The sequence below is a fragment of the Chlorocebus sabaeus genome, chromosome 10 (assembly GCF_047675955.1).
Source record: "Chlorocebus sabaeus isolate Y175 chromosome 10, mChlSab1.0.hap1, whole genome shotgun sequence".
NCBI classification, from domain to species: Eukaryota; Metazoa; Chordata; class Mammalia; order Primates; family Cercopithecidae; genus Chlorocebus; species Chlorocebus sabaeus.
The window spans coordinates 123,736,303-123,748,526 of record NC_132913.1 but is presented as its reverse complement, the minus strand read 5'-3'; the positions used below and the strand labels follow the sequence as shown (position 1 = coordinate 123,748,526).

The 12,224-nt window shown below is 45.8% G+C and overlaps 1 protein-coding gene and 1 pseudogene across 1 annotated transcript in view; one reads left to right on the top strand and one right to left on the bottom strand.

The window, feature by feature from the left end:
- The window catches only part of ASB18 (ankyrin repeat and SOCS box containing 18), a 71,907-nt gene that overhangs the window by 36,900 nt on the left and 22,783 nt on the right, over positions 1-12,224 (top strand). The gene's annotated exons all lie outside the window — the stretch shown is intronic.
- Positions 3,262-5,204, bottom strand: LOC103218142 (prohibitin 1 pseudogene; annotated as a pseudogene).

Here is a 12,224-nt window from a genome sequence, read left to right as displayed (position 1 = left end):
GCTTGATGTTTCTTTCCTTTATCTCCATAGTTGTTGGTCATTTATTACTTACTTGCTATAATGTCTTTAGTCAAGAATATAACTCCTCATTATAACATGTTCCTATGGAAAATATAACCCATTTGATGATATTCCAAGTCAGGGTATTCACCATTCCTCCCTCCCTGCCTTGCCAAAATGCATGGTTATATTTATTATTCTCTTGTTCAAAATTAAGTTCTTTAAATGCAACATGGTATCCTGCATTGGATCCTAAAATCGAACATGAACATTAGTGGGAAATATGGTAAAATCCAAATAAAGTCAACAGTTTGGTTAATAGTATTGTACCATTGTTCATTTCTTTGTTTTGACAAATATACCATAATAATATTGGATATTAACTTTAGGGGAAGCTGGTGAAGGATATTCAGAAACTCTCTATGCTATCTTTCCTACTCCTCTGAAAATCTAAAATAATTTTAAAATAAAAAGGTTTTTAAAAATCAAGTCTGCTTTACACCTTGGGCCCCAACTCCTCTCCCACTTTAAAGGATCAGAAAAGTATTGCTTCTTACTAAGAAATGAGAAGGCAGCACCCAATCATAGCACAAAATAAACACCAATGCTGTGAACCCTTACAGTACTCCTGAAGAGAAGCCAACAAGCTTACATTTGGACACCATAAGGGGCTGAGGCCATCTGCAGACCACCAGAGCTACCCAGCTTACACGCTGCACAACAGAATCTAATATCCTGGCTTCCGTTGGTTTTACAAAAATCATACGGGCCCAGGCCACTGTTTAATAAGGACTTTTAAAATGTCTTTTTATTAGAGTGGGGACTTAAAAAATCTCTCTTCTGTCTTCCTCTTCTTCCTCCTCTTTCTTCTTTCTTGTTTCATTTTTTCTTCTCTGTCGCTCTATGGGAATCTTTCCCTTTGGCTGTTTAATTTGACACTCTTGACTTATTTAAATCCGGACTATTGGGGGAAGGTTTAAGATAAGTGATGAATAAACCAGCATTTCAGGCAGAACTCTGTAATAGCTGACTTAGAATCCCTTCAATATCAATGATGATAATGGAATATGCTGGCAGGTCCCATTGAACACCTCTACAATAACACAGCCAACTACCTTGAAGGATAAAAAGTTAATAGATGTCGAAAGGGCCTGAGGTTTTGACCATGGCTTTTCAGCTCTAAAGAGTCCCCCTAAAGTCATACTCTGAGGAGGTCTGGCTTCGGGTAGTATAAACATTATCACTTTGACAAGAAAGAGCTACTTTCTCTGCAATCTTTTTAAACACAGTAGATTTTAGGTCATCCTTAATTTTTTTACCTCACAGTAGAGAGGGGGTCGCTGACCTACATACAGAGCCATTCCATTTTCTGACTCTTGATGACAATGGTCTCCACACCTAGGGACCCTGTTCTGCTCCATCCCCTTTTAGTTGGCAATTCGCCATGGGCACAGGACTTTAAAACCTTTGAGTCTCTGAGTTCCTGGGATTAAAAAAAAAAAAATTACCTGTGCTTCCTTCCAACCAGCAAGCTTCAGAATTCAGAATTCAACACACTGAAAGGGATATCAGAGCTTTAATCTAGGAGCCTTTTGAAGAGATTTTCCCAAAAAGAAAAGTTCCAGTAAAGTTACTGTGTTCACATCAGTAGCCTGCATGCTAGCCTCGCCCTATTTATTATCAGATTCCTCTCCTTGATCTTTTTTTATTCGAGATAATTAAAATAAGAAAATAATGTGTTGATGCCCTGTTCTTTTTCTTGTCTATAGCTGTCTTGATTTAAACAAAAGTGAGGATGACTTGCTTTCCTCATGGAACTTATTAATGAAAAGCATGCAAGTTTACTTTTTTGTCTCAGGTGTGTTAATTCAACTAGACGAAAAATAATTCATGTGGGCACAGTGGCTTATGCCTGTAATCCCATCATTTTAGGAGGACAAGACTAGAGGATCACTTGAGCCCAGGAGTTTGTGAGACCAGCCTGGGGAACATAGTGAGAAAAATTAGCAAGGCATGGTGGCACACAACTGTAGTCTCAGCTACTTGGGAGGCTGAGTCTGGAGGATCACTTGAGCCCAGGAGGTCGAGGCTACAGTGAGTCATGATCACGTCACTGCACTCCAACCTGAGTGACAGAGTGAGACTCTGTCTTAAAAAAAACAAACAAATAAAAAAAATGATTCATCAGCTGGAGTTGGATCTATAAAAGCAGCTAATTATCTTATGGGTTGGGGAACCCAGTAATCTCCACCTAAGAACAGGAAGTTCACCTGCCTGAGATGCCAGGTTCACAGGCATTGACACATAATCCAGAAAACAATACATTCTTTCCACATCCCAGGTGAGTGACTATTGGTTATTCAAGTAGAGAGGAGAACATGGTCTTGTTCAATAGAACTTTAAGGCATCTTGAGGAATACTGAAGAATGAGATGTCAGAGACAGGCAGCCCCCAATAGATGATTTAATATTTGCAGAATGTCACACATTCCTGAGCATTTGCAAATGTCTTATTTCCTCTGAACCTCTCAGGCCTGCAAGGCATGGTACAGACTAGAAAATCGAGGCTCAGAGAGAGTCCGTGTTATGCCAGTAAGGTGGCAAGGAACAGAAACCAGCAGAGCCAGGACCCAAAGCCAAAGGTTGTGAGAACGATGCTAAAAGATTGCCTCTCCTTTGTTAACTGAAGTTTTTTTCCCCAAAAACTGCCTGTAATCAGGAAGTAGTTCCACTTATCTCTGGCCACCTCCCTTCAAACATCCTCTGTTACAAGTGTGTCCCCTTCCCTGCCCCTCAGTGGCATCCCAGGCACATTCTTCAGCTTTCTGGTCACTTGGCAAGTCCCATTTTAATACCCAAAAGCCAGTCCAGGCCAAATCAAAACTTTACACTCTGGGCAAAAGCGTTGATCAGACACTTTCTGAACAACATACAAATAGCCAATAAGCAAATAAAGAGGTGCTCAACATCATTAATCATCAAGGACATGCAAATGAAACCACAAAGAAATAGTCACCATTTCACATGCATTAGAATGGCAAAAAAAAAAAAAACAAAAAAACAAAAAAAACCTACAACACCAAATGTTGACAAGATTAGGGAGCAACTAGAACTTTCATACACAGTTTTGGGTGGGTAAAATGATATCTCTTTGGAAAACTGGCAGTTTCTTACAAAGCTAAATACATACCTACCAGCAATTCCATTTTTAGGTGTTTACCTAAGAAAAATGAGAACATATGTCCCCAGGAAGACTTATACAAAAACATTCATAAAAGCTTTATTCATAATAGTCAAAAAATAGAAACATGCAAATGTCCATCAATATCAATGAGAAAATGGCTTAAAATTATGGTATATCCATACAATTGAATACGACTCAGCAATTTTAAAAAAGAATGAATTACTCCATGCATGCAACAATATGGATGAATGTGAACAGCATGATGCTGAGCACAAGAAGCCAGATACAAAACAGTGGAAAATTTTAGAAAATGCAAAACTAACCCACTGTGAGAAAAACCAGCACAGTGGTTGCCTATGGGGATTATGTACAAGAGAAATTCCTGGAAAAATGGAAATATTCTACAGCTTCATGGAGGTATTGGTTACACAGGTATAGTCCTTTGTTGAAATTTCTTCAATTGTGCTCTTAAGACCTGTGCATTTCTGTGTGTGTACCTCACAGAAGATACTGTATTAAAATACATATATATATCTGCATGCATACAACGTTTCTCTCGTCCAGTTTAAAGCTCCCCCTGGCCGGGCGCAGTGGCTCAAGCCTGTAATCCCAGCACTTTGGGAGGCCGAGACGGGCGGATCATGAGGTCAGGAGATCGAGACCATCCTGGCTAATGTGGTGAAACCCCATCTCTACTAAAAAAATACAAAAAACTAGCCGGGCGAGGTGGCGGGCGCCTGTAGTCCCAGCTACTCGGGAGGCTGAGGCAGGAGAATGGCGTAAACCCGGGAGGCGGAGCTTGCAGTGAGCTGAGATCCGGCCACTGCACTCCAGCCTGGGGGACAGAGCGAGACTCCGTCTAAAAAAGCTCCCCCCACCTCACCCCATCCCTGTCTAAGAAGCTAGTAGAGTCTTGTCTTTTCCATTTCCTCCTTTTCTTTCTTTCTTTCTTTCTTTTTTTTTTTTTTTTTTTAAGAGATCTGAAGTGATTTTACCTTTATTTCCTTCACTGTAAGCCAACCATGAAATTTCACAGTGATTTCTGGGGTGGGGACAGAAGGAAGGCGGTGTTAAGAATCATCGGGGCTGTGGCCCAGTCAACCCGCGGAGGTGCAGGCAGGGTGGGCCCTCACTGGGGCAGCTGGAGGAGCATGGACTGTCCCGCCGGCAGGGAGGTGATGCTCCGAGAACGTGAGAGCTGGTACGCGATGTCCTCCGCGGCTTCCAGCTTGCGCAGCTCCATCAGGCCGTCCCCTGCAGTGGCCAGTGAGTTGGCAATCAGCTCAGCCGCCTTGGAGTCACCCTCAGCAGAGATGACGGCTGCCTTTTTCTGCTGCTCAGCCTTTTCCACCACAAATCTGGCGCTCTGCTCCCTGCTGAGCCACCTGTTTGGCTTTCACCGCTTCTGTGAACTCCTTCCCAAAGGTCAGATGTGTCAAGGACATGTCATCCAGGATGAGCCCACAGGTGGCTGCTCGCTCTGTAAGATCGTTGCTCACCTGCCTGGAGACCAGCTCTCTCTGGGTGATTAGTTCTCCAGCATCAAAGCGGGCCACCACTGACTTGAGGATCTCGGTCGTGATGGATGGCAGCACACGCTCATCACAGTCCTCTCTGATGCTGGTGAAGATGTGAGGAAGCTGGCTAGCGACGGGCTGGAAGAGGATGCGCAGTGTGACGTTGACATTCTGTAAATCTTTGCTACCAGTGATGACTGGCACATTACGTGGTCAAGAATGGCAGTCAAAGATAATTGGTTTCTGTACCCATGGGATGAGAAAGTGAGTTCCACAGAACCGGTCAAAGACGACAGCTCTGTGCCCAGCATCCACATTATATAAGGCAGAGTTCACCACGCCTCCTGCAATAGCTAAGGCCAGGCCAAACTTGCCAATGGACTCAAAAACACTTTGGCAGCCATGTTTTCTTCTGCTGGACCCTCTCACACCCGCTTCCACTCTGACCTCCATTTCCTCCTTTTCTTTCCTCTCACTCCGATGCTACTGTGTCTTCCTCTTCATCTAGTATATTGGGACCAGAGGATGAGGGAAAGAGGAAGAAAAGTTATGCATGCCTTACTGAGGAAGGGACACCAAAGAAGCTTCCAGAAAGTCAGATGCTGCTTAGTGGACATGTGAGGTGTATTAGGCCATTCTTGCACTGCTATAAAGAAATACTTGAGCCTGGGAAATTATAAGAAGAAAAGTTTAATTGGCTCACTGTTCTGCAGGCTGTACAGGAAGCATAATGCTGGGATCTACTTCTGGGGAGGCCTCAGGAAGCTTTTTACTCATGGCAGAAGGTAAACAGCAAGCAGGCACACCACACAGTGAAAGCCGGAGCAGGGATGGGAGGTGCCACACACCTTTTTTTGGAGACAGAGTCTCGCTCTGTCGCCCAGGCTGGAGTGCCGTGGCACCATCTCAGCTCACTGCAACCTCTACCTCCAGGGCTCAAGTGATTCTCCTGACTCAGCTTCCCAAGTAGCTGGGACTACAAGCGTGTGCCACCACGCCCATCTAATTTTTGTATATTTAGTAGCGATAGGGTTTCACCATGTTGGCCAGGCTGGTCTCGAACTCCCCTCAGGTGATCCGCCCATCTTGGCCTCCCAAAGTGTTGGGATTACAAGCATGAGCCACCACACCTGGCTGCCACACACTTTTAAACAGCCAGATCACCCATGAACTCATTATCGTGAGGAAAGCACCAAGGGGATGGTGCTAAACCATTCGTGAGAGATCCACCCCCAGGATCCAACCACCTCCCACCAGGCCCCACCCCACCCCCAACATTGGGGATTACATTTCAACATGAGATTTCGGCACTGATAAATATCCAAACTATATCATAGGGAAACAGTGGAGCTGACTTTACAAATCTTGTTCACGAAATCATTTTTCAGTTTGCCAAGGTTCCATTTACAACGGGGAGAGAATGCCAAAATAACATCATCCACCGCAATCATCCCACACTTCAGAAAAACATATGATGGTTGGCAGCCATTGCTCCAAGGGAAACCATGATGATAGAAATGGCCAACCAATTTCTTTCTCAGTCGCCCTCCTACCCTGATGGATTTGTCTATTCATATCAGCCATTTCAATTGCAAACATTTTTGCCTGATAGTCTCATAACTTAGCATCCCAGGAGAGAGGGAGAGAGAAGAAAATGCAGAACAGAAAGTGGGTGGATGGAAGATCCCCAAAGGAAAGCTTCAGCAGAAGGTCCAGGGAAATAAAGTGGAACTGCTCCTCCATCAAAGTCATGGAGCTGTGGCTTCCTCGTCCTTCATCAGAGTCAGCTGGGGCATAGACCCACAGGAGGGAACCTTCCTGCAGCAGCTTCATTAGAAAACACGGCTCTGTTTTCCTCCCAAGGCTCTCCCTCTACCTTGCCCCCACAGGCTGGCACATGCCCAGCACCCACCCTAGGACCCAGCCTTCAACTGCAGCCCGACTTCCCCTGGGACGTGTCTCCAGCCCATCTGCCTCTGTATCATCTCTGAGAAGGAAAAGCAGCAGTAACAGTAATTTAACAAGATGAGCTCATAACACCCATTACCCCCACTGAATACACTAGGTAGTGCTCAACCCCCTTCTGTCTATCAGAAGAGATTCCAGCAGCAGTCACGTAAGGAGAACAGGAGAAGGAGCTCAGGATTGCCCAAAGACTCCGGCGACTTCCGGAGATAGATGCTGTATTAGTCCGTTTTCACGCTGCTGATAAAGACATACCTGAGATTGGGCAATTTACAAAAGAAAGAGGTTTATTGGACTTGCTCATGTGGCTGGGGAGGTAGAAGGTGAAAGGCACATCTCACATGGCAGCAGCAAGAGACAGAATGAGAGCCAAGCAAAAGGGGTTTCCGCTTATCAAACCACCAGATCTTGTGAGACTTATTCACTACCAAGAGAACAGTATGAAGGAAACCGCCCCCATGATTCAATTAGCTCCCACCGGGTCCTTCCCACAACACATGGGAATTATGGGAGCACAATTCAAGATGAGATTTGGGTGGGGACACAAGCAAACCAAATCAGATATTTAACATTTCCAACAAAATGTTCAGAAGCAATGTCCTTTTCCCCACATACACACAAAAAAGGTGACGTTTGAGTCTTGAATGCAGCCTTATTTTTAGCAGTTGTTGTTGTTGTTGTTGTTGTTGTTGCATTGCTCAGTCAGCATCATCTTTTGGTGGTTGTGGAGTCCTTATATTCACCACTGGATAGGTGGGGGCTGGAGTTCATATGCCAAACAGAACACACTGACTGCAAGGCCACCATCCTCTGCCAGGCCCTGCCCTTGAGACCACTGCTTAAACCTCAAAGACGAACTCCTCACCAAAAATGAGGGAGGATGTCATCTACCATGCCAGGTAGTTGGAAGGACTGGGTGAGAACTGGTTACTGTGCCACCCCATAGAATGAGGTCCATGGGTCGCCTTGCCCTACCTTCAGTGTCCTGTCGGTGAATCTGTCCAGGAATTCTTTTTTTTTTTTTTTTTTTTTTTTTGAGACGGAGTCTCACTCTGTCGCCCAGGCTGGAGGGAGCACAGTGGCGCGATCTTGGCTCACTGCAAGCTCTGCCTCCCGGGTTCACGCCATTCTCCTGCCTCAGCCTCCCGAGTGGCCGGGACTACAGGCGCCCGCCACCACGCCTGGCTATTTTTTTGTATTTTTTTAGTAGAGATGGGGTTTCACCGTGTTAGCCAGGATGGTCTCGAACTCCTGACCTCGTGATCCGCCCTCCTCAGCCTCCCAAAGTGCTGGGATTACAGACGTGAGCCACCGCGCCCGGCTCTGTCCAGGAATTCTTATGGAGTGATAAAAGAAGGAACACTTCTCCTTGCCTCGAAAGGAGCATGGCACATGTTCTCTGCTTACTGAATGAATGAAAAGGTCAGTGATAACTTGTGGAAAATGCCTAGAACAGAACCTGCCTCAGAGAAGGTGCTTAACAAATAAAACCAGTTGGAAGGGGCAGTGGAGGGGTGTGTGACTGACAGTTGGGAAGCCACATGAAGCAATGAGACCTCTGCTTTGCCACTTCCTGGCACATGGCCTTATGCATGTCACTGACCTTTTAAGCCTCAGTTTCCCCAACTGTAAATTCCACCTACAATGCAAAGTTGTTGCAGGGACTAAAGATAAATAGTTGTTTAAAAAAAAAAAAAAAAAAGACCAAGTACTGGGGAATCCAAAAGACCTTTCAGTTCAGAACCAGGAGGCAGAGAAGCAGCATTTCCAGGACTTTAAATAAAGAGGGTGATCAGGAGGCAGGGGAGACGAGAGAATGGAAGCCTGGACAGGCTCTGGCTGAGAAGAGGCATCTGGGCAGAGCGTGCAGGGAGCATGGAGGTTTGGCATGCACGTGAGACAGGTAGGAGCAGGTGGGTGAGACAGGTGGGTAAAGGAAGGAGCAAACAGCGGGAGAGCCCAGGCTGAGGCCTTGAGGCCTTCAGGCCTTGTGCCCTGGGAGGGGACTAGAAAAAGCCAGTGCTTTGGGAAGGTGCTAGAGGGTGGATGGGAGGGTGTGCAGGGAGTGGCCAAAGTCCCACATCCCCCCATCCCGTAGACATGAATTGGAATGACATTGATTCAACAGTCCCGATGGGTTCATCTCTATTAACTCTTGCCTTTGGGCTTAAGTTACTTTTTCTTTCTGCTGTCAATCCTAGGCCCCTGTAACAGCCTGTCATTGTAGTCATTATCGAAGACAAAGATGAGGGACCCAGAGATGAATGTGTTTGTCCAAGGTGCTTCATATCAGAAGCTGCTGAGACAACATGGTGTCTCCTTAGTCCTTGCAAGATAAAGACAAAGTTGTTCTGACATCCTCAGATGGGAATTCTACCCTTAGATCCCAACAGTGACTGTTCTACCCTGACCCCAGGCCTTTCTGATTTTTGCCTATCAGGAGAGCAGGAAACCCACTCACAAAATCTTGCCTTGGAGTAAAAGGCTCAGCCAAGGCTGGGTCCCACACATAGGCCTGCAAAGCTTCAGGGATGCTTTCCCTACTGAGCTATTTCTTCTTCCACTGGTGACATTGATACAGAGAAGGCAATGAAATGACAAACAGTATGCTTTCCCCACTGGGCCACTTCTTCCACTGGTGACAGTGATAGGAGGGATTGAAATGATAGTGTTTCAAGGATGGGCCTGGGTCTCGGGGTCAGGTCTGTTATCACTGAGTAGCTCCCAGCCAGCCCAGCCCTCTCCTCTCCTCACCTTCTCATGGGCATTGCCATACATACGTTCCAAAATGCTGCCTATACCTAAACAGATCAACGGAAATTTCAAGCGTATTCTGGGAACCTGGAAAACCAAAGGGATATTCTTAGAATCCATGAGCTGTTCCTGGAGCAGGTAGGGAGGGTTTTGTTATTAATAACCTCTGCTGTGTTTCTTGTATCAAACTGCACCTTGACTTATTTTGGAAAACTTGAAAAATACATGCAGGCAGAAAGGAAACAGAAGCTCCCACTATGCCCATTATCCAGCGATAAACACACATTGCCCTCTAAATTTCTAGGTTTTTTGGCAGGGCACAATGGCTCATGCCTATAATGTCAACACTTTGAGAGGCCAAGGCAGGAAGATTACTTAAGCTCAGGAGTTTCGGAGCAGCCTGAGAAACATAGCAAGACCCCGTCAATACAAAAATAAAACAAAAAAAAAATTTAGCCGAGCATGGGGGCACTCGGCTATAGTCCTAGCTACTTGGGAGACTGAGGCAGGAGGACTGTTGAAGCCCAGAAGTTCAAGGCTGCAGTGAGCCTTGATCATGCCACTGCACTCCAGGCGAGATGAGAGAGCAAGATCCTGTCTCTAAAAAAATTAAATTAAAATTAAAATCAATTAAAAACTGAAATGAAAAATTTCTGGTATTCTTTTTTTTTTTTTTTTTTTTTTTGAGATGGAGTTTCACTCTGTCACCCAGGCTGGAGTGCAGTGGTGCAATCTCAGCTCACTGCAAGCTCCGCCTCCCAGGTTCACACCATTCTCCTGCCTCAGCCTCCCAAGCAGCTGGGACTGCAGGCGCTTGCCACAACTCCCGGCTAAGTTTTCATATTTTTAGTAAAGCTGGGGTTTCACTGTGTTAGCGAGGATGGTCTCAATCTCCTGACCTCGTGATCCACCTGCCTTGGCCTCCCAAAGTGCTGGGATTACAGGCGTGAGCCACCGCACCCGGCCAATTTCTGGTATTCTTCATATACGCATAGATATATTTATGCTTTTTCAAAATGGGATTGTACAGTGGTGCTATTTTGTAACCTGATCTGTTCACATATCCACTGCAAATATATTTCATGCCATTAAATAGGCTCTCACACCTTCATTTTTAATGACTGCCACTGTGTGCAAGCAGAGACAGGCCCCAGTAAATTTGTTGTGTTGTTTCTTCCCCATGCCTGTGGTTCTGCAACTTAAACCATTGCCCACTCTAAAAAAGTGCCAAAGTTTAGCCAATTAGAAGCTCTTCATTAAAAACGAAAAGGGCATCTACAGCCCTCCAGAGGGTGGGCCAGTGTCCTCATTCCTCTGAAAGGTATCTGTGTTGCAAATAGCAGCCTGGCCATTAGCCAGCTAGGCTGTGCATGTGGAAAAGCCTGGCCATTAGCCAGCTACAGGCTGTGCACGTGGAAAAGGGGCCTGGTCGTATTTCCCTGTGGACTTCTTTAGAGAGGCTGAGCTGCTTAAAAAATTTTTTTCTTTAAAAAGAATAAAATGTTTTGTAATTGTTTGCAAGTGCTCACAGGCTCAGTGGCAAAACGAGATGGAACCCTTGATTTCTAACCTCCTGCTGCACTGTTCAAAACTCCTCCCAGAGAAGCAAGTAGGAAGCAAAGTGAAGCACTCTACTGTAAAATTTGCATCCTCCCTTAGCCAATCCTGGTCCCAAAGGACTCCACATCAAACTGTACTTGTTTGTAAAGATCTTTCACTCAAGACAGACCACTTCTCAAGACACTGCTGATGTAGAAATGAGACCATCCAAAGGGAGAATTTAAAATATTGAGAGCCTCTAGGTAAAAATATAAATGGATTTAAGGGCAGCCGGGAAACCCTCAATGGATGATCTTGTTCAGAGCTCCAGTTAGGTAAATATAGTAGGAAAAGCAGTGGCAAAGAAAAGCTGAAAGGTGTTAATTAATGGAATGTGTTTATTCAACATGCTTTTAGGGAATACTAATAGTGTGGTAGGCACTGGGAATCAGAGATAAACAAAGCCTCCATTTCTACACCCAAGGAGTTCAGGTGCCATTTTTTTTTTTAGACAGAGTCTCGCTCTGTTGTCCCCAGGTTGGAGTTTAGGGGCACAATCTTGGCTCATTGCAACCTCCACCTCCCGGGTTTAAGTGATTCTCCTGCCTCAGCCTCCCAAGTAACTGGGATTACATGCATCTACCACTACGCCCGGCTAATTTTGTGTTTTTAGTAGAGATGGGTTTTCACCATGTTAGCCAGGCTGGTCTCAAACTCCTGACCTCAGGTGATCCACTCACCTCAGCCTCCCAAAGTGCTGGGATTACAGGCATGAGCCACCGTGCCTGGCCCAACAAATATCTGAAATATGGGGTGACCAATGTGGTGCCTGGGCACAGAGTGCAAGGCACGTGACAACACGGAGGTGTAACCCCTCTTCCTCTGCCTGGTGGCACAGGAAGGTTTCTAAAAGGAAGGAAAGATGGGACTGTGTGGGCCATCGCGTGCAGCGGGGCAATCTGGAAGAAGCAAGCAGAGGGCATGGGGGCATGGCACGGCAGCGTATGCTCTCAGCACCATACCTGGTCAGGTAGAATTGAAGCATGGAGAGGCGGCGCCTCAGGAGGTGAACCCGGTGAGGCCGCCAGGAGCTGGATCATGATGTGTCCTGGGTCTTGAGGAGAGCAGTGTGGGCTTCGCCCAGCAGGCAGGGGGAGTGGTGGGGTTGTCGGCAGGCACATACTTGCTTCACACTGGAAAGGTTCCTTCCAGATAGTATGCAGCTTGCTAGATTGCAGCAAGGGGCAAAAAAAGAGACTCATAAGC